Source organism: Pelobates fuscus, chromosome 10, assembly GCF_036172605.1.
Source record: "Pelobates fuscus isolate aPelFus1 chromosome 10, aPelFus1.pri, whole genome shotgun sequence".
Lineage (NCBI taxonomy): Eukaryota > Metazoa > Chordata > Amphibia > Anura > Pelobatidae > Pelobates > Pelobates fuscus.
In genome coordinates this window covers 1,974,500-1,994,201 of record NC_086326.1, presented here as the reverse complement: position 1 = coordinate 1,994,201, position 19,702 = coordinate 1,974,500, and the positions used below count along the sequence as shown (strand labels likewise).

The 19,702-nt window shown below is 44.8% G+C and overlaps 1 protein-coding gene across 1 annotated transcript in view; it reads left to right on the top strand.

The window, feature by feature from the left end:
• The window catches only part of GRK5 (G protein-coupled receptor kinase 5), a 165,517-nt gene that overhangs the window by 17,831 nt on the left and 127,984 nt on the right, over positions 1 to 19,702 (top strand). The gene's annotated exons all lie outside the window — the stretch shown is intronic.

Sequence of the window (19,702 nt, the reverse complement as noted above, 5' to 3'; positions counted from 1 at the left end):
TCAGGGTAATTATGTGGGCAGCAGGGTAATGTGGTTAAGGTGGTTATGTGCTCAGAGCGGTAATGTGGGCAGGGTGGTTATGTGGGCAATCTGGTTATGTGGGCAATCTGGTAATGTGGGCAATCTGGTAATGTGGCCAGGGTGGTTATGTGGGCAGCTTGGCATTGTGGTCAGGGTGGTTATGTGGGCAGCTTGGTAATGTGGTCAAGGTGGTTACATGTGCAGCATGGTAATGTGGTTATGTGGTCAGAGTGGTAATGTGGTCAGGGTAATTATGTGGGCAGCAGGGTAATGTGGTCAGGGTGGTTATGTGGTCAGAGCGGTAATGTGGCCAGGGTGGTTATGTGGGCAGATTGGTAATGTGGTCAGGGTGGTTATGTGGGGAATCTGGTAATGTGGGCAATCTGGTAATGTGGTCAGGGTGGTTATGTGGTTAAGGTGGTAATGTGGGCAATCTGGTAATGTGGCCAGGGTGGTTATGTAGTTAGGGTGATTATGTGGGCAATGTGGTTATGTGGGCAGCTTGGTAATGTGGTCAGGGTGGTTATGTGGGCAATTTGGTAATGCTGTCAGGTTGATTATGTGAGCAATGTGGCCAGGGTGGTTATGTGGGCAGCAAAGTCATGTGGCCAGGATTATTACATGGACAGCATGGTAATGTGGTTAGGGTGGTAATGTCGGCAGCGTGGTTATGTGGGCAGCTTGGTTAGGTAGTCAGGGTGGTTATGTGGTTAGGGTGATTATGTGGGCAATGTGGTTATGTGGGCAGCTTGGTAATGTGACCAGGGTGGTTACGTGGGCAGCATGGTAATGTGGTTACATAGTTACATAGCTGAAAAGAGACTTGCGTTCATCAAGTTCAGCCTTCCTGTTGATCCAAAAGAAAGCAAAAAACCCAGTCTGAAGCGCTTCCAATTTTGCAACAAACTAGGAAAAAATTCCTTCTTGACCCCAAAATAGCAGTCAGATGTCTCCCTGGATCAAGCAGCAATTACCCCACTAATTAGAAATTGTATCCCTGTATGTTATGTTTTTGCAAGTATTTATCCAATTGCAATTTAAACATCTGTATAGACTCTGACAAAACCACCTCTTCCGGCAATGAATTCCATATCCTTATTGCTCTTACTGTAAAAAAAACATTTTCTTTGCCTTAGATGAAATCTCCTTTCTTCAAGCCTAAATGTGTGACCTCGTGTCCTATGTATAGCCCTGTTTATGAATAGATTTCCAGATAAAGGTTTGTACTGGCCCTGAATCTATTTGTATAATGTTATCATATCCCCTCTGAGGTGCCTTTATCAATTTTGTAGCCCGCCTCTGCACTTTTTCTAGTGCCATGATATCCTTCTTTAGAACAGGTGTCCAAAATTGCACAGCATATTCAAGGTGTGGTATTACCAGCGATTGATAAAGAGGCAAAATTATATTTTCATCCCGAGAATTTTTTTCTTTTTTTCTTTCTTTATTTTTGTTGTGCAGGTGGTTACAGGGTATCAACAGACGCCACAACAGCGTATTGCAGGATTTACGAAAGTTAGGCAGTGGCATGAAGATTCGCACATTTTTCTATATTTTTATAGCAAGCTTGACTACACGGTTAAATTGTCAGAGTAAAAGTAAATACAACTATTAATGCTTAACAATGCTAGATTAGCTATGTTGTAGTTAGAGTAGGTTAAACATCAAGCTTCAAGATATGCTAAAACAGTTGCTTTGCTGAATTTGTATCTATGACTCAATGCAGAACTAAATTAATATAAAAATAAATGATAGACAAGGCTTAAGCCATGCAAGTGGTTTTAACTGTGCAAGTTGTTAAAAGAGAGCATAGGGTTGCATAGATGGCAACAGTGACAGGAGCCATCCCCTATGACTGCAGCCCAGACCTTGAGAGAGTCGCCCTGGCAGTTCTTGATCATCCAACCCCTGATCTGCAGAGTCTGTGGCATGGTAGGAGTGAGTCCAGCATGACTATTGGTCTGCCCGATCCTCTGATGGATTCAGCTGAAATGCAAGGGTGTCGTGTAGGTCAGCAGGGTTGACAGCGTTGCATAGTGATGGACCGGGTGGCAGGTCCCGACTGCACATTGCCGCAGGAGCAAGGGAATCCCCGTCCGTGGGTCAGTAAGTCGGTGACTTCGCTGTAGTGAGGGGCCCCTCTGCTGTTCAACCGTCTGGACAGCCTCGAGGAATCAGATCTGCTGAGACCTGGTGGTCCCTGGTTGTGCCGCCATATCAGGTTTGCCTGCTGCTTCCGCCATTTTGGTTGCGGGGAGCCCTCTCAGACCCAGGCATTACAGGTTGCGGAGACAGTCTCCTGGGCCGGGATGACCGCCACCGGTCCAAAGGGGGAGATACGGGGCCCTTACCGCGTGGCGTCCGAGCTCCGAAGGGAAACCGTAGGGCAGGATAGCGAGGCGGCGGCTGTCCACCTCACTCACCGCTCGGGTAGGCCTCAGATGTAGCTGTGCTGATGTGCCTTCTCAGGGGTCAAAATGCTTGTAATCCGAGTGGCCTCAGCTCCAGCACCTCCTTGCCCACAGGACCGCTGTTGCTTAACTGCAGATGAGTAGATTATTTGCTTTTTTTAGGTATTAATGTTGTTAGTCTGCAGGAGCTCGTCTTGTATGCGACCTCTCAGCATGGCGGTCCGGCCCCGACCCCCTTCATCCCGAGAATTTATGCCCCTATTTATACCTGACAAAACCTTACTGGCCTTAGCAACTGCAGATTGACATTGCATATCGCTGCCTAATTTGTTGTCTATAATAATTCCCAAATCCTTCTCGTGTGTGGTTATCCATAATTCATTACCATTTAGGGTGTAAATTGCTTGTGCATTCTTGACCCCGAAGTGCATAACTTTGCATTTCTCTACATTAAATGTAATCTGCCATTTTAGTGCCCAGTCCCCCTATCTATCCAAATCCCTCTGCAGCAAAGCAATATCCTGCTCATATTTTATTACTTTACAAAGTTTTGTGTCTGTAACGGTTCACCTGGCACCCCGACCGGGTAGCTCCGTGGAAGGATGCTCCTAGCGCTTCTTGAGGACCCCAAGCACTAGCCAACGCCGACTCTACAACCACCGCAGGCCAAATCTCTCTTCCTTCAAAGCAAAACAGGAACAAGCTCTTACAAGAGCTTAGGAGTGATTAAAGAAAAGGAATATGCAGAGCATAGCAATCCCTTGTAGCAGATTCCCCCAATAAGAGACAAAACTCCAAATTGAGGGTGAAGTAGAACTGTCTAAACCTTTATTTTACTTGGTACTAGCCCATATGGTCATTACATTAACATTGCTGTGAAAACTCAATAAAATTACAAACAGTCAAATCGTAGCAGGCAACATACAGTGACTTATTATAACATAATTACATATTTATAAATGGGTGGGGAAGACCATAATTAACACAAAATGTCTCTCCTGTTTGCAGAATTAGCGATATGCAAATTACCCTATATGCAAATTACCAGTCTTGCTATTCAGGTAGTGCATATTGCTGTTGCTACCAACAGAGGGCACTACACAAGCTCCATAGCCAAATCCACCTGGTTGGTAGCAATCCTCAGCAGTACAGGAGAGCAGGCAATACATCCCAGGGGCCATGGTCACATGGCAGGAGGCTGGCAATCATTCTTCTCCAATGCCCAGTGGCGAGGCTGGTTCCGCCACAGTGTCATCTGCAGACACTGAAACATGGCTTTCAATGCCTATTTCAAGATCATTTATAAACATGTTAAATAGAAGGGGTCCTAGAACAGAACCATGAGGGATACCACTTGCCCCCTCTGTCCAGCTTGAAAATTTACCATTAATGACAACTCGTTGTATTCTAACCTTAAGCCAATGTTCTACCCAAGAACAAGAATATTCATCTAGACCAATTTCTTTTAGTTTGAAGACTAACCTATTGTGAGGAACCGTATCAAATGCCTTGGCAAAATCCAAGTAGATCACATTCACTGCAACACCCTGATCTATACTTCTGCTTACTTCTTCGTAGAATGCAATTAGGTTAGTTTGACATGACCTATGTTTTGACATTTGAAGGAATACTATAGTGTTGGACTGGCTGTTTAGGTCCCTTCCTCCTCCCCCCCCCCCGCCCTCTATCTGGGTGGAGTAAAAAGGATGTTTTCTCCATCGCCACGTTAGTCTCTCCATGGTGGACCCTGCCTTCATGGCTGAGATCATCAATCTTGACAATCTCAGCCAGTTAAAGCTTTACCATAGGAAATAATTGGGAGCCTATTGCATCAATGAATCAATGCATCACTATGGGGAGCGTTCAGCAACTCCAGGCAAGCCATTGTTCAGGTACTATTTCCCTCGCCATTGTAACTGGAGTTTTATATTTTTTAGGGCTATCTTCTGGAGAACCTCAGAACGTCAGAAACCCCTTCAATCAGTGCCCTGTCGGAGGACAGGTTACAATTCATGCATTATAATTCATCACCTTAACGCATGTAATAGTACAAACGCAGAAAAAAGAGAAATATTATGAAAAGGCCTGTATCCATCATTTGTTTCGGAACAAGAAATACAATTTAGACTCACTGTATCACAGAGCTCCACAGCACTAAGGCTCACAGTAATGTAAGTTTGTACAAGTTTATTACATAGCTCCTCGTCAATAAAGCTCACATTAATGTACAGTTTGTATGAGTTTATCACAGAGCTCCACAGCAATAAGGCTCACAGTAATGTGCAGTGTGTATGAGTTTATCACAGAGCTCCACAGCAATAATGCTCCCAGTAATGTGCAGTGTGTATGAATTTATCACAGAGCTCCACAGCATGGGGTCTCCCAACACAACATTCCAGGGTTTTTCCTCCCAAGAGCCCCTGGGTCTGAGAGATAATTGAGTGAGAAAACTATAACTCAATTATCTCTCAGTTACAGGAAAATATACTTGTGCGAGTGCCTAGCCGAAAAGGGTTCCAGGCACTCAACTACCAAGTACCGCTGCCCATGTTCGGGAGACAAAAAGGCCAGCCAGGGGAGCATTCATTAATTACTTCCCTTGCGATTTGGCAATTAAGTTGCTGGTGCGAACATTCTAATGGGTTACAGGGGTGGTTCTCGTTCGGGAGTCGAATGCAGCATGTTCATATACCATAACTTCCGAACGTATAAAAAAAAAAGTCAACGTCATAAACGGTACTTTCCACCACACTATCCACACAATGTGAGTAGGACCATCTACACAATGTAAGTAAGGCCATTCACACAATGTAACACCATTCACACAATGTGAGTAAGACCATTCACACAATGTGAGTAGAACCATTCACACAATGTAAGACCATTCACACAATGTGAGTAAGACCATCCACACAATGTGAGTAAGACCATCCACACAATGTGAGTAGAACCATTCACACAATGTGAGCAGAACCATTCACACAATGTGAGTAGAGCCATTCACACAATGTAAGACCATTCACACAATGTGAGTAAGACCATCCACACAATGTGAGTAGAACCATTCACACAATGTGAGTAGAACCATCCACACAATGTGAGTAAGACCATTCACACAATGTAAGTAAGACCATTCACACAATGTGAGTAGAACCATTCACACAATGTGAGTAGAACCATTCACACAATGTGAGTAGAACCATCCACACAATGTGAGTAAGACCATTCACACAATGTGAGTAAGACCATTCACACAATGTGAGTAAGACCATCCACACAATGTGAGTAGAACCATTCACACAATGTGAGTAGAACCATCCACACAATGTGAGTAAGACCATTCACACAATGTAAGTAAGACCATTCACACAATGTGAGTAAGACCATTCACACAATGTGAGTAGAACCATCCACACAATGTGAGTAAGACCATTCACACAATGTAAGTAAGACCATTCACACAATGTGAGTAAGACCATCCACACAATGTGAGTAGAACCATTCACACAATGTGAGTAGAACCATCCACACAATGTGAGTAAGACCATTCACACAATGTAAGTAAGACCATTCACACAATGTGAGTAAGACCATTCACACAATGTGAGTAAGACCATCCACACAATGTGAGTAGAACCATCCACACAATGTGAGTAAGACCATTCACACAATGTGAGTAAGACCATCCACACAATGTGAGTAAGACCATTCACACAATGTAAGTAAGACTGTGGCGAAACCAGCTTCGCCACTGTGAACTGGAGAGGCCTGGTTGCTAGCCTCCTGCCCGCTGACTATGGCCCCTGGACATGTTGCACTTTAAAAACTATATTTGGGCATGTAATAATTTATATTGCTGCTACTGGCCCTTTAAAATCAGCGATGGACATTTTGGGACTACTGTCCCTTTAAGACTGTGAAGCATGTTCTATTGTACTGCCTGTATATTGTATATGTATTCATGTGTTAAGTTTAACCTGCAGCATTCACCTGATTGTTCGGTAGAATCACTCCATTCATTATATTGAGTGAAACTACCGAACAACCAGACCACCCAGGAATAAGTGTGCCTCCAATTACAGTTTGCAACAATGTTGCAAACGGGTAATTGGCAATCAGTGTAATGTATTCTTTGTCCTCTGGGTGGCCGCCATTCGGGAAACAAACACGTGGCGGCGGCCATCTTAAACTACCGAACAGCGGTGTTTTGCCGTCGAGTGTCTGGAACTAAAATCGGACACTTGACTAGGCAAACACCGCTGAGACCTCCATACTTCCAGAAATTCGTATGGAAACTACCGAATGACCCGCCGTTCGGTAGAAAGAACCCCACAAACAAGGGAATTCATTCAAACCCTCTCCAGGCTCTATAACACAGGCAATTCGCCTGTTTACATTCCCTTGTTTGTGACCGACCGCAGGGCCAAAATGCATGGAACTGTTTTCGGATACTTTACCCATGCGGTCGGTCAAATCTTTAAAGTTCCATAACTCCTGAACCATTTATCCGAATGGGCTGATTCTTGCATATGTTGTCCCCCTGAATAAGGGCTATCAGGGGATACCTGTTTTGGAGGTGTAGCATATGTATTTGGGGTACATCCAGGAATTGGGGAAAAAGGTGTACAGTATAATTGTGTTAAGTGTTAATCTAAGGGGAGGAAATGTGTGGGAGGTACATCCATGTGATTGGTTAATTTCATCCTCCCCCTGGGAGTGTCCTGTATGTACTTGTTGGTAATAAAAGCCAGACTGGGTGTCCCAGTCTTGAGTTCCTGCTTAACCCTCAAAATGAAGTGTCGTCTCGTTCTTGGGGGGGATTGGATTGTAAGCTGACTGCCAAGAGTGTAAGCCGATTGTATGCTTTTCTTGTTCAGCTGTTCCAGTTCGGAGTGTTATTTCGTATCCAGATCGGGAGTGTGGTGTTCTGCAGTAGCTGTGCCTGTCTCCAGAAAAGGGGATTATCGCCTAAACTGGGTTTTATCCTCGTGTGTGTGAAACGGTCCGTTACAATTGGTGGCAAGCGGCGGGATCGTTCCTACAACCAGAGGGACAGCTACAGACAACACCATTTCTGGATTACAAATTGAGGGCAACGCTAGTATCCGTACAGCAACCCTATCTACAAAGGAAATCAGGAAAATGGAAGGAGACAGAGTCGCAGCTGCTGCAGCACCTCCGAGGGAGAAGGAGGAATCCGAGTTTGCCAGGGAATATAGGAGCAGGATGGCTCTATTCTCACCAGCCCGAGCGGAGCGGATGGCAGACCGGGTCTACAACGATGTACAGGCGTACCTCATGCTGCGAACGACGCAGAGGAACCAACAAGCTGCGGGATTGTTCCCACAGCCAGAAGGACAGCTACAGAACACCAATTCCTTGGAGTTACAAATTGAGGGCAACGTTAGCATTCGTGCAGCGCCCCTGGCAGCAGAGGTATCCATCGACTTGGAGCAGACAAGTATGGAAGGCTCTGACGCTGAAGATGATTTTATGGCCAAGGTGAGGCAGCAAGTGGCCCAGTATGGGGGTTATATATCCATGGACACATTCCAGGGGATCTGGAACCAGGTCATGGCTGAGCAAAACTCAAAGATGGACGAAGAGTATGATGAGCAGGAAGAGTGGTACAGCAGCAGAGTAGAGGCTGCATCCGAGGAGGTTAGCCGCCCCCCCCCGAGGCGGCAGGAAGAACCCGAAGTAGGGGTCCTCATAGATTGGTCCTGTGAGGAACCACAACAGGCAGGTGGAGATGGGACCGAGGTCTCTCTACCGGCCCTACAGGGATGCTGGGCAGTCGGCCCAGATCCCCAGCGGCAGTGTGTAACCCAGGGAGCTGATGGTGTCGTCCATCCTCCCCAGCGGCAGAGTAAGTCCCAGGGAGATGAAGGTGTCGTCCTTCCTCCCCAGCGGCAGGCTGAGTTACAGGGGGCAGAGGTTGTTGTTCCTGCCCCCCAGCAGAAAAGTGATGTGCCAGGAAGGCAGTGTGAAGTAAAGGGAGAGGAGAGCAGCGTCCTCCCTCCCCAGCGGCAGTGTGTGTCTCCGGGAGCTGATGGTGTCGTCCATCCTCCCCAGCGGCAGTGTGTACCCCAGGGAGATGAAGGTGTCGTCCTTCCTCCCCAGCGGCAGGCTGAGTTACAGGGGGCAGAGGTTGTTGTTCCTGCCCCCCAGCAGCAAAGTGATATGCCCGGAAGGCAGTGTGAAGTGAAGGGAGAGGAGAGCAGTGTCCTCCCTCCCCAGCGGCAGTGTGTGTCTCAGGGAGCAGAAGGTGCAGTCCTTCCTCCCCAGCGGCAGTGTGTACCCCAGGGAGCAGAAGGTGCCATGCTTTCTCCACAGCGGCAGTTTGCCATCCAGCGAGAGGAGCTTGTTACACCCTCTCTCCCATGGCAACCTAACCCACCAAGGGGAGATGTTAAGCCCCACAACTGTGCAGATGGGACCGTAGTCTCTGCACTTACAGCACAAGGGATAGGGACGGTCGGTCCTGTTCCCCAGCCTCAGTGTGATGGATCCAAAGGGGAGACAGTCGGTCTCCCCCTCCGGCAGTCGAGCTGTGCACCTAAAGGGGAGACAGTCAGTCTCCAGCAACCAGGCGCCCACCAGACTACTCCCGTGGTAGTGCTGGCAACAGGACAGATTACCGCTGGTCTCTGCCCCCTCAGCAACCCACCAAGACAGCCTACTCGTCTCCCACCCAGCAGTGGTGAGACACCAGAAATTGGACAGAATTCTTCCTCACCCAGATGTAGTAACCGGTTAGGGGGGGTGGGCTGCTCTGTTATTTCTGTTTCGTGGGTGGGTTGCTGGACTAACCAGGGCACTGACCGGCAGAAAGTCAGGTACCCTGTTAGTCTAATTGGCAAAGGGGAGAAATGTGGCGAAACCAGCTTCGCCACTGTGAACTGGAGAGGCCTGGTTGCTAGCCTCCTGCCCGCTGACTATGGCCCCTGGACATGTTGCACTTTAAAAACTATATTTGGGCATGTAATAATTTATATTGCTGCTACTGGCCCTTTAAAATCAGCGATGGACATTTTGGGACTACTGTCCCTTTAAGACTGTGAAGCATGTTCTATTGTACTGCCTATATATTGTATATGTATTCATGTGTTAAGTTTAACCTGCAGCATTCACCTGATTGTTCGGTAGAATCACTCCATTCATTATATTGAGTGAAACTACCGAACAACCAGACCACCCAGGAATAAGTGTGCCTCCAATTACAGTTTGCAACAATGTTGCAAACGGGTAATTGGCAATCCATGTAATGTATTCTTTGTCCTCTGGGTGGCCGCCATTCGGGAAACAAACACGTGGCGGCGGCCATCTTAAACTACCGAACAGCGGTGTTTTGCCGTCGAGTGTCTGGAACTAAAATCGGACACTTGACTAGGCAAACACCGTTGAGACCTCCATACTTCCAGAAATTCGTATGGAAACTACCGAATGACCCGCCGTTCGGTAGAAAGAACCCCACAAACAAGGGAATTCATTCAAACCCTCTCCAGGCTCTATAACACAGGCAATTCGTCTGTTTCATTCACTTGTTTGTGACCGACCGCAGGGCCAAAATGCATGGAACTGTTTTCGGATACTTTACCCGTGCGGTCGGTCAAATCTTTAAAGTCCCATAACTCCCGAACCATTTATCCGAATGGGCTGATTCTTGCATATGTTGTCCCCCTGAATAAGGGCTATCAGGGGATACCTGTTTTGGAGGTGTAGCATATGTATTTGGGGTACATCCAGGAATTGGGGAAAAAGGTGTACAGTATAATTGTGTTAAGTGTTAATCTAAGGGGAGGAAATGTGTGGGAGGTACATCCATGTGATTGGTTAATTTCATCCTCCCCCTGGGAGTGTCCTGTATGTACTTGTTGGTAATAAAAGCCAGACTGGGTGTCCCAGTCTTGAGTTCCTGCTTAACCCTCAAAATGAAGTGTCGTCTCGTTCTTGGGGGGGATTGGATTGTAAGCTGACTGCCAAGAGTGTAAGCCGATTGTATGCTTTTCTTGTTCAGCTGTTCCAGTTCGGAGTGTTATTTCGTATCCAGATCGGGAGTGTGGTGTTCTGCAGTAGCTGTGCCTGTCTCCAGAAAAGGGGATTATCGCCTAAACTGGGTTTTATCCTCGTGTGTGTGAAACGGTCCGTTACAAAGACCATTCACACAATGTGAGTAGAACCATTCACACAGAGAACCAGGAGATTTATGCTCTGAAAGATCCACACATTTGTACTTGAACCCCAGAACGAAGGTTGCAGCAGTAACTCTGGACGATAAGTAAAAGCTGAAATATATAATGGCCAACTTTTCCAGCATTTCGGCACATTTTGCTTCTAACCCAAATTCTTTCAGGATATTTTTTATTATTATCTGCATTAGATATTTAAAAATGGCACAGTTGTGCAATACAAAATTCCAGCGGATAAGAGATTTGTGATGTAATTTATGACACCTTTTTGCTAATATACTCTGTTGAGATCTATGGCCTTTTAGTACTGTGGTAAGCTGCCCAGAATTTTGGAATTTAGTCAGAAGAAGTTTGGTGTCCACGAACAGATGGAATGCATAAAAAAGTGTCATATTTATTAAATACCAAAGCTTTGACAGTGAAATCAATGGCGTGTCACCTAGGTTTTTTTATTTGTTTTTTTTAAAGAGTATATTTAGGAAAGTCTTATTTACATGTAAAATTAATGAAATAGGCCTATCTTCACGTTGTTTGTTTTATTACCAACTGGGCATTTCCTGGACAGAGATTCGGATTGGAATTTTAACTGCATTTTGATTAGACAAAAGTGCCAAATAGCCAACTGGAATTACAGGTCAATTAGTGCTACAATGCAATCGGCAGGTCAGGAGGCAGAATCCCCACCATGGACCCCAACAACTGTACCACCACCGGTACCACGGTGAAAGGGAGAATCTACCACCCAACTCTTTCACAAATATGGGACTCCTGACCTTCCCCTGGCATTTACTGAATACAGGGGTATATGCGTTCAGTGAATTATGTATTTACCCATGGGATAGTGCTTCTACATAGCTCTGTGCATGGGCATAACTCAGTGGCAGCTCTGGCACAGTATTGCACCCCCCCAATGTGCCAATGCCTCCCAATGTTTTCCATTGGGAAAGCATTGGCTTGGGTGAGATCATTAACCCCCATCCCGAATGCGGACGTACCAGGTACGTACAACAAAAAATGGTTGTTATCAACTTTGGACGTACCCGGTACGTCCGCGGCAAAACGGAGCCCTGTACTCACCTGGACTGGCGATCCCGGTCGGGGGGGACTGCCCGAGACCCCAGCAGTCCTCATGCAGCAGCTCCGACATCTCCAGCACTCCAGGGCCATGTGATCACCATGATGATATATATTTAACTATTAACTACATAATTATTTGATTTTATTAATTATAGTATATTTGAGGGACCTGCCCGACAACTCAGGCAGACAGGGTTGCCAATTTAATTGGTAAGCCCTATATTTAACCCCGTAACTTTCCAAAACATCATAAAACCTTTACATGGGGGTATTGTTATATTTGGGAGACTTCGCTGAACACAAATATAAGCGTTTTAAAAAGTGCAAAAAAATAAAAACGACAGCTTTGGCCAGCGTTTGTGACTAAGTGGCTAATACAAAAGACTGGAAATACCCCATTTGGAATATTCTGGTTTATCTACATTTGAAAATGGTATGCCATGATGAGGTTAATTCACATTTCTGGGCTACCATGTGGTCTCAAAAGGCAACATAGACCAAGCAAACCAATCTTGCAAACTGAATTGGGCAAGCCTTATATTGACCCTGTAACTTTCCAAAACACCATAAAACCTGTACATGGGGGCTATTGTCATACTTGGGAGACCTCGCTGAACACAAATATGAGTGTTTAAAACAGTAAAACTTATCACGACAATTAAATCACCAGTAAAAGTGCAGTTTTTGTGTAAAAAATTCAAAAAACAAATATGAACGCTAATTTTGGCAAGCGCTTGTGGTTAAGTGGCTACTACAAAAGACTGGACATAACCCATTTTGAATACCTTGGGTTGCCTACTTTTTAAAATAGTATGTCATGGCTGGGTTGATTTTCATTTCTGGGCTGCCATACCGTCTCAAATGCAACATAGGCCCAGCAAACCAATCTGGCAAATAGCAATTTACAAAAACAAAATTTGGCAAATCTTATAATTGACCCTGTAACTTTCCAAATCACCATAAAACCTCTACTTGAGGGGTACTGTTGTACTCGTGAGACATTACTCTACACAAATATGAGTGTTTTAGAGCAGTAAAATGTATTATACTGATAATATCATCAGTGAAAGGGCAGTTTATTTTTTTTTTTAAATGCAAAAAAACAAATATAAATGCTAATTTTGGACAGGGTTTGTGACTTAGTGGCTACTAAAAAACACTGGACATAGCCCATTTTGAATACCGTGGGTTGTTTACTTTTACAAATGGTATGCCATGATGGGGTTCATTTTCATTCCTGGGCTGCCATTCGGTCTCAAAGGCCCAGCAAACCAATCTGGCAACTTTCAATGTGCAAACATGGAAAAGGGGAAAGCCCTACATTACATTACCCCTGTAAGTTTACAAAAAACCATAAAACCTGTACATTGGAGGCACTAGTTTACTCAGGAGAAGTTGCTGAACACATATTGGGGTGTTCTTTGTCAATAACACATAACAGGAACTAAGAATCCATGTCTAAAGTACGAAAGTAAAAGAAAAATAACATAAAAAAATGCCTACCCAAAGGTTTGACAAAGACTGGTGGTAGAATGAATGCATGGAAAGTGTTAAAATACCACCATCTGAAATACCCTAGGGTGTCTACTTTTCAAAAATATATGGTTTGATGGGGGTAAATTACATTGGCCGGTTTAAAAAAAATGTCCCAAATAGGACCTGGGTGCACGATGACCAGCAGTGAAAATTCCAAGTTGGAAAACTGGAATGCGCACCCTCCAAAAAAGGTCTTTTAGCCCCCAGAGGACCCGACACACCTATACATGGGGGGTTTCACTGTACTCGGGAGATGTCGCTGAACACATATTGGGGTGTTCTTTGGCAGTAACCCTTAAAGTTCTCCGTACATATATTCTTAAATTGCTATGTGTGTCAAGAAAGTCACCAATTATTATTATTTTGTTTAATTTGTCATAGATTAGTGGTAAAATGGCTGCATGAAAAGAGTCAAAATACCCCAAGTTTAATACCTTAGGTTGTCTTCTTTTAAAAAAATATATACATGTGAATGGTTATTCAGGGATTCCTGACAGATATCAGCGTTACAATGTATCTTTTGTTAAGTTTAAAAAAAAAAAATGGTTTGGAAATAGCAAAGTGCTACTTGTACTTATAGCCCTATAACTTTCCAAAAAAAGCTAAGAACATGCTAACATTGGGTATTTCTAAACTCAGGACAAAATTTAGAAACTATTTAGTATGGGTGTTTTTTGGCGGTTGTAGATGTGCAACAGAATTTGGGGGTCAAAGTTCGAAAAAATATGCTTTGAAAAACATTTTTATCATATTTTATAATTTTTTTATAGTAAATTATATGATATGATGAAAATAATGGTATGTTTAGAAAGACCATTTAATGGCGAGAAAAACAGTTTAAAATATGTGTGGGTACAGTAAATGAGAAAGAGGAAAATTACAGCTAAACACAAACACCGCAGAAATGTAAAAACAGCCCTGGTCCTTAACGGTAAGACAATTGAAAAACTGTCTAGTCACTAAGGGGTTAAGATTGATCATCTCATAGAGGCAAGGCCAGTAAAAACACCTTTCCCGTGTGATCGCAGGGGGGCCGGTCACCTAAACAGGCATACTCACTGTAGCGGAGCCCTAGTCCTAGCAGGGACACTCCTCCGCTGGTTACACCAAAGTACAGTCAGGCACAGTAAAATAATCCAAGAATCTCCCACCTTCTCCCCAGCAACTGGACGACACACAGCTCTGGGGGTATAACTGAATTTTATTGACACATACACGGCATTTATGCCCAGTCCCATGTAAGGGGTTTCACAGGCAGAAAATGCAGGGGATTCAATCCCAAGATCCTCAGTGCTTGAGAGATAATTGCCTGATTAAACTCCTCTAATTTAATTATCTCCCAGGCACAGAAAACGCACAAAATATCCTGTACCACAACCATACATAGGAACCCCACAAAAAGCACATTCCCAGATAGCCCCGATCTGAGTGACCAATATATCCAATAATCACTCAGATCAGTTCGGCAGAACGGGAATGCCATTGTGATGAAGTTTTGACCGGCCAGACACGAGGTGCTAGCCCAAAACAGTTGCAGAGAAGTAGGTGTCCTGGCCGGTCAACGTTCGTGAGGTTCCCGTGCGAAAACCATACAAGGGAATCTCTAACTTTCAAGATACAAATGCTCCCCCTGTTCGGCAATACAAATCTCCCAAACGCCGTTCGTGTAGGTGGTCAAGAACAGGAACGGGCAGCGGTCGAAAGTTTACCGGTGTTCGCAAAAAGAGTTCCAGACACTCAACGACCAAGTACTGCTGCCCTTGTTCTGGAGACAAGATGGCCGCCATTCTCTCTGCCACATGTTCGATTATTCGAAATGGCGGCCACGCAGGGGAAGCACTCATTATTTCTTTCTTTTGCGGTTTTCACACTTAAGGGGCTGGTGTCAACATTCTAATGGGGCACAGGGGTGGTCCTCGTTCCGGAGATTAATGGGTCCCATTTGTATGTAGTGTCCCGAACGGTACAAGAGGGACCACTCGAAATAACAAGGGAAAAGACACAGTACTGTAACGGGGGGGGGGGGGGGGTATGGACAGCCAAATAAGAAAATAAACGTAGCTGGTACGTGTCTATTCCGCTACACTCACTGACAGACACACATAATCGCTGACAGACAGGCAGACTGACAGACACACACTCACTGATTTGACACACTGACAGACACACATTTTAGTCCACCCAGCCTCCATACCTTAGGCAGAGCTGGAGTGGATTCTTTCCCCAGTGTGGCAGCTGTAATCGTCAAGCTTTGCTCCCTCACGTTGTTTAGTGATGCTGGGGCTGGCATTACAGCAGGGCGCGTGAGGGAGCAGAGCAGCGAGATTACAGCTCCCTGTCTCCATTCTCCCTCAGCCGGCTGCCTCCACTGAGCGGGCGTCAGGACCAAATTCCTAGTCACCGTGGTGACCTGGCACCTGGGACTTGTTGAGCTTCAAATTATAGGAACAGTATTTTGGGCTATTTTACGAGTGTAGTAGATATACCGCCAGATACATTTTATCCTGCCTGCTCTCTTTAGGGTTATCTGAAAAAAAAAATATTGCAAAAGCTGCAGAGTTGCTGTCTGCAGCCTTATCAAGCCCTCCTATTTTTCCTAGAATCTTCTTATTGAGCTGCAGTTCATGCACTCACATGCTTCTCAAAGAACTATAATAGAGCTCACAAAGAAGGGGGGAAGACAGGCACACGGTAGCCCCTTCCACTAATGGATGTGAAGAAAACCTCTCTGACTATCCGAGGGACAGCCGGGAGGAGTTTCTGCTCCAATCATAAAAGAAGTGATTTCTATTGAATCGGGCACTTATCTAAACTCCTGAAGTGCTTTATGTGCCTGGAGTGAGTGAAATCATCTCCAAACTAGGATTAAAATGTAAACACAGTAATCAGCGATAGCATACACTGTGTTAGTCCCCACTGGGAAAGACAGCGTCGAATGACATTACTTTATGATAATGTGATTTATTACCCTGCACGAAAAAAGGGTCTGAGAGTATCTCACCGAGATATACATTGCCTCTAGACGTGTTTCTATACATGCACGGGCCTTGATCTATACATGCACGGGCCTCTTTGATCTATACATGCACAGGCCTTTTTGATCTATACATGCACGGGCCTCTTTGATCTATACATGCACAGGCCTTTTTGATCTATACATGCACAGGCCTTTTTGATCTATACATGCACAGGCCTCTTTGATCTATACATGCACGGGCCTCTTTGATCTATACATGCACGGGCCTTTTTGATCTATACATGCACAGGCCTCTTTGATCTATACATGCACGGGCCTTTTTGATCTATACATGCACAGGCCTTTTTGATCTATACATGCACGGGCCTCTTTGATCTATACATGCACAGGCCTCTTTGATCTATACATGCACAGGCCTTTTTGATCTATACATGCACAGGTCTCTTTGATCTATACATGCACAGGCCTCTTTGATCTATACATGCACGGGCCTCTTTGATCTATACATGCACGGGCCTTTTTGATCTATACATGCACAGGCCTTTTTGATCTATACATGCACGGGCCTTTTTGATCTATACATGCACAGGCCTTTTTGATCTATACATGCACGGGCCTCTTTGATCTATACATGCACGGGCCTCTTTGATCTATACATGCACGGCCCTTTTTGATCTATACATGCACAGGCCTCTTTGATTTATACATGCACAGGCCTTTTTGATCTATACATGCACGGGCCTCTTTGATCTATACATGCACAGGCCTTTTGCCTTTTATACTATTGCTAACATCTCACGCATGCGCACAAGACTGTTCATGGGTACCTATAGTGCTGAAAATAGTGTATTTTATTAGTTCCTTTCTATTGCTATGACTTCTGTCCACCACTTGTGATGTTAAAAAAAAATGTTTACGTACTCTATTTGCCACCCACTCCGCCTCTGTCTTTGACAGCAAACCTACTGACACGTTCGATTCCAGTGCTTCTCATAATCATTGGGGACAAGATACACTTTCTATGAGCACCGTTTAATTGGAGAACCAAGTCTGACTCGGTACTCACAAGGAAGCTCCTCTAGTGACTGTAAGGAGGTTTAACCCTGCGAGGTTATTGTAGGGTTAAAATCACAGGACATTGAGATGAAGTGGTCTGGGTGCCCATAGTGTCCCTTTAAGCTCCATTTTCCACACGTCCTGTGATTATTTTATACATAATTACAGATACATTATAGGTATTGCCTAAGTTCCAAGGAAGCGAAGGAGCCAAGACTCCCAGACTCCCAGTTCCTCCCTATTTTTGTGCAGAGCTGTGAGTACCGAGGATACCCCTGTGTGACACAGGAAGTTGGAAATGTTAAAATAATATTATCTGGAACAAAATGACTCACATAACTGGCAGAGAACTCAAAGAATCACAGCTCTCTCCTTCTCATCTCTTCTCACCCCAGGCCCCGGGATTCATTAACCCATCACCACTCTAACATGGATGTGGTTTAACCCTTTCAGTAGAGTAGCAGATGCTTTGTAAAAAGTTTTGGTATCGTCACCCTCTTCTCTTCTTTATAAACTGGGTTTATTGTTTCCCATAAATGAAATACCAGCTTACAAGTGAGTGCCATCCTATATCTCTTTAGCTGCCATAGGTTATCTATCAATGTTGTAATTATTTATTATATACAGGGGTCTACTGGTTAATAAGTGACTTGCAATATTTAGGGGAAATAAATAAATTATAATTTATATATAATCTTCAAATTGGAGATAGAAACATAGAATGTGACGGCAGATAAGAACCATTCGGCCCATCTAGTCTGCCCAATTATCTAAATACTTTCATTAGTCCCTGGCCTTATCTTATAGTTAGGATAGCCTTATGCCTATCCCACGCATGCTTAAACTTCTTTACTGTGTTAACCTCTACCACTTCAGCTGGAAGGCTATTCCATGCATCCACTACCCTCTCAGTAAAGTAATACTTCCTGATATTATTTTTAAACCTTTGTCCCTCTAATTTAAGACTATGTCCTCTGGTTGTGGTAGTTTTTCTTCTTTTAAATATAGTCTCCTCCTTTACTGTGTTGATTCCCTTTATGTATTTAAATGTTTCTATCATATCCCCCCTGTCTCGTCTTTCCTCCATGCTATACATGTAAAGATCCTTTAACCTTATAAATTAGTCAAAATAAAATGGTGGCGTCCGTTGTCTGATGGTGGTAACTAACTGATGGTGGCGCCCGTTGTCTGATGGTGGTAACTAACTGATGGTGGCGCCCGTTGTCTGATGGTGGTAACTAACTGATGGTGGCGCCCGTTGTCTGATGGTGGTAATTAACTGATGGTGTCGCCCGTTGTCTGATGGTGGTAATTAACTGATGGTGGCGCCCATTGTCTGATGGTGGTAACTAACTGATGGTGGCGCCCGTTGTCTGATGGTGGTAACTAACTGATGGTGGCACCCATTGTCTGATGGTGTTAACTAACTGATGGTGGCGCCCGTTGTCTGATGGTGGTAACTAACTGATGGTGGCGCCCATTGTCTGATGGTGGTAACTGATGATGGCTCCCATTGTCTGATGGTGGTAACTAACTGATGGCGGTGCCCATTGTCTGATGGTGGTAACTAACTGATGATGGCTCCCATTTCTGATGGTGGTAACTAACTGATGGTGGCGCCCATTGTCTGATGGTGGTAACTAACTGATGATGGCTCCCATTGTCTGATGGTGGTAACTAACTGATGATTGTTCCCCATGTCTGATGGTGGTAATTAACTGATGGTGGTGCCCATTGTCTGATGGTGGTAACTAACTGATGATGGCTCCCATTGTCTGATGGTGGTAACTAACTGATGGTGGCACCCGTTGTCTGATGGTGGTAACTAACTGATGGTGGCGCCCATTGTCTGATGGTGGTAACTAACTGATGGTGGCACCCATTGTCTGATGGTGGTAACTAACTGATGGTGGCACCCATTGTCTGATGGTGGTAACTAACTGATGATGGCTCCCATTGTCTGATGGTGGTAACTAACTGATGGTGGCGCCCGTTGTCTGATGGTGGTAACTAACTGATGGTGGTGCCCATTGTCTGATGGTGGTAACTAACTGATGGTGGCGCCCGTTGTCTGATGGTGGTAACTAACTGATGATGTCTCCCATTGTCTGATGGTGGTAACTAACTGATGGTGGCGCCCGTTGTCTGATGGTGGTAACTAACTGATGGTGGCGCCCATTGTCTGATGGTGGTAACTAACTTATGGTGGCGCCCATTGTCTGATGGTGGTAACTAACTGATGGTGGCGCCCGTTGTCTGATGGTGGTAACTAACTGATGGTGGCGCCCATTGTCTGATGGTGGTAACTAACTGATGGTGGCGCCCGTTGTCTGATGGTGGTAACTAACTGATGGCGGTGCCCATTGTCTGATGGTGGTAACTAACTGATGGTGGCGCCCATTGTCTGATGGTGGTAACTAACTGATGGTGGC